Below are 4,087 nucleotides of genomic sequence, written 5' to 3'. Positions count from 1 at the left end.
GCATATCCTTTACTATCAAACCCCTACCGAGCAACATAAGGCCGCAGATTAATTTTCTTGAGTTCCACTTCTAAATTCAATGCATCAGAGATAGTTTTGCAACTGTAATATCCAAGTTCAATTGGGAAAATTGCTCCAGACTCACTTTTCATCCCTAATTTCTTATCAACATGAGCTAACTGTCGGCAGACTTCCATGAGTACATAACTATCAAGAGTATATCTGGGTAATTTGAAAGGTTCATCTTCAAAGCCTCCAATTCTAATATAAGTGAACCTAGGAAATTGAATAAAACAACTCCCGTAAGTACTAATCAATTTTAATGCTTCAGATGACATTCTCTTATTAATATTTCCCTGCAGTTCAAAAATTAATCTTCCTACAAAGACATCATTCCATCTCAAGAAGTTTTCTGTATACGTCTGTCTTTGCAAGTGTGGATAGAACTCATAGACTTTCATTCCATCAACCCAAGGTTCTTGATATAATCCTGGCCATTCTCTAATGAAGGCTAAAATATAAAACAGGTAGGAAGACATATACTCAAACCTTCATGCAATCTCTCTACAATTACTTGCGCCCAATCAAGGTATTTCTCACCAAATAATAACACCTGAATGTAAAAATACATCCAGTCTTCCCAATAGAAGGCATGTGAATTCCCCTTAAGCATGTTCAAAAGAATTATAATATCCCTTACTTCTGTAATAAAATGCTCCCTTGTCAAGGGTTTAGGTAACCTAGAACCTCCCTTCTGCATTTTAAGGAGCCAATTTCTAGCAATGACACTCCGATAAACACTTTTCTTCTTAGAGAAAAATGCATATGAGGTTCCTATGGACCAATCTTCGTACGGCTCTTTGTGAGGGATCCCAATCGCAGCCATTACTATTTCTCTATCAATCCGCACTAACATGTCTCCATTACTGGCCCTAATACACATGTTACTAGCATCATATTTGCTCATGCATGCATACACTAATTTTGGGCAAGGAGCAGCGATTGGGAAAGCAGCGGCTTCAACCAGACTACTGTGAACTATCTTTTCCATCATGGAATTGGCCTCTGGATTCTTAGCCCTTCCTTGAAAATTCTCTAACTCATCCTGAATTAAGGCTGTATCATCTAATTCTAGAAGGGTACTAATTAAGCATGATGTTCGAGCCAAGTTCAGAAGAGTTGGTGTCATGTTTGCTTAAAATTGCATCAATCAGACAGCATTCAACCCCGAGGCAAAGAATTACACTAACCAATTTCAGAGCTAAAACAGAGCAGGGGAGGTAAGTGATTAAACTCACCTGTCTTCACCTTCAAACTGTGTAGCCCTCGGAAAAACTGAGCTAAATTACCTTCCGCGTCCTTACTCTTCGCCAGCAGAAACAATAATTTTCTTACCTGAGAAACATCATATTTAAGGACGGAAAACACTGAAAAGTACCAAAGCATGCTTCGCCCCAGCTCATTTATCCGTGTAAAACTTCCCATGATTTGATATAGTTCTGACATGCTCATTAATTAAAAATCAATTCCACATAGTCGACATGCTTTCTCATGATTGCTTTCCATAATTATAGTTTGGAAACACGAAAAACTAGGAATATTATGCTCCCATCACGCCGCCTTTATCTCCTAAACACCATCGAGCTGATTTGAAACGACGCCTTGAACCTTGAACTATTTCAAAAGAAGTTCATTGGTTCAAAGCTCAAAGACAAAAGATCAACACTTGCGGCAAGAAAGAAGGAAACAAAAGAAAATTTCAATGATACAAAAATGAACCTTGAACCTTGAACCATTCCAAGAGTGGTTCAACGGTTCAAGTTCAAGATGACCACAAGGACTGGCGTTAAAGGGACAGCCGCAATACATAAGACAAAAGACCGATTGAACCTTGAACCTTGAACCGGAAAGGTTCAAAGTTCAAGTTCAACAACTATGCTAATGAAGTCTTAGAACTTAATAGACCACATTTCCTTTGAACCAGAATTGTGAACTTTATAAAGGGTTCAACAAACGAGTACGAAACTCAAATTGATGAAGACTAAAGCTTTGCAATACTTAATAAAATGATGACCCCTAATTGATAAGCTATAAGCAGATAAATAAGGGGGTAACAATGGCTCTGATTGGGGACCAGGACTGTGAAGGACTAGGAAGGAACTTAGAATCTCTGGTTACACATTAAAACAAAGACGAGGGCCCAAAACAGACACAGCTAAAAACAACAAAAACCTGACACAACAAAACTGAGTTATGTACAAAAAACGCAGGGAATACCTGCTTACAATTTGTAAAGCTTGAGATCTTGTCCATTATAAGACAGGGGAAGAACAGTACCATCCACATAAGCTAGCTTGAAGGAATTTGGTCCCTTTACTTCATGAATAAAAAATAGACCCTTCCATAATGACTCAAATTTTCCATGTGCTCCCTTTGGCTCCCTTCGTTTGTCCCAGAGTAGGACTTGGTCTCCCTGCATAAATTTCCTCGGCCTGGCTTTGCGATCAAAAATATTTTTAACCCACTGCTGATGCTCTGTAATGTGATCGACCAGCTTCTCCCTTTCTTCTTCTATTCTGACTAAATGCATAATTCTCTTTTCCAATGCATTTTGAAAATACGTATCTTCAATGACTGATTGCAATTTAAAAGCTGCCAATTCAAGAGGAAGTGAGAGTTGAGCCCCAACTCCATACACAAGTTCAAAAGGTGACATACCAATTGCTCATTTTGGTGAAGTCCTGTCTGCTCACAAAGCTTCATATAGCCTTTTGTGCCAATCTTTAGCATTTTCACTGACCAATTTCTTCATAATATTTATCAGATTTTTGTTACTGGACTTTGCCTGACCATTACCCTGCGGATAATAGTCAGAGGAATGCACCAAAGAAATGCCATGGTCATAACAAAACATGGATATTTCAGTGGAGGAAAAATTTGCAGCATTATCAGTCACTATCTTCAATGGTACCCCAAAGCGAACCACAATATTTTCCTTTATGAACTCACATACTACTTCTGAGGTTGTTCTCCTAATAGGTACTGCTTCTACCCACTTATTAAAATAGTCCATGGCCGTGAGAATATGTGTATGTCCAGCGCTAGAGGGGGGTGTCAACAGACCAATGAAATCTAATCCCCACTGCTTGAAAGGTTCTTCCACGACTACTGGTCTGAGAGGTAAAGCAACTAGTTGCGGTTTTCCTGTAAAGAATTTACATTTGTCACACTTAGCAACCCAGGTATATGCATCTTTAAACATGTCAGGCCAATAATAGAAGTTCCTTAATATCTTGTAAGCGGTGATTGTAGAAGAGAAATGTCCACCGCAAGCATCATCATGAAATGATTTCAACAAGGCCTCACGTTGTGCTTTATCCACACACATTAAGAAAGTTCCATCTAAACCTTTCTTATATAATATGTCATCGAAAATAACATACTTAGTTGCTTTTAACTTTAAGTTTCTTTTCTCTCTGGGAGACAAATGCACAGGACATTCTCCATATGTTAGATAAAAGGATACATCTGTAAACCATTCATCCTGCAGGCTAACAAACAGAGCTAATGGCAAACTTTCTTCTTCTTCTTTATTTTTTGCCATTAGGCAACATAATCCCTGTCCACGAACTAACTTTGTCAGCCTGATATCCATGTCAAATTCTTGAACCTTTGAAACCCAAGTTGCTCTATTATTCATTCCCACTTCTTGTTGAGTCAAGATACTTTTAACAACAGAATTTGGCACAAAAACAATTGAATGAGAATGCAATATATAGTACCTGAAATGCTTAACAGCTTTAACAACTGCGAAATCCTGCTTCTTATTCAGTGAATAGTTTAATTCATGCTTTTTAAGCGGGATGCTCATAAATGCAATAGGAAACTCTTCACCGAGTTCATTCTTCTGTAGGAGAATATCAGACATTGTATGTTCTGAGGCGTAACAGTAAATGATAAAAAATTTCTTGAAGTCAGGATTAATTAATGTTGGAGCATGAGCAATGGCCTTTTTAACCTCTTCAAAATATTTCTTTGCTTCCTCCTTCCATTTAAATATCTGTTTTTCACTCATCATTCCTACAAT

Source organism: Cryptomeria japonica, chromosome 10, assembly GCF_030272615.1.
Source record: "Cryptomeria japonica chromosome 10, Sugi_1.0, whole genome shotgun sequence".
Classification (NCBI taxonomy): Eukaryota; Viridiplantae; Streptophyta; class Pinopsida; order Cupressales; family Cupressaceae; genus Cryptomeria; species Cryptomeria japonica.
This window is presented reverse-complemented; position numbering follows the sequence as displayed.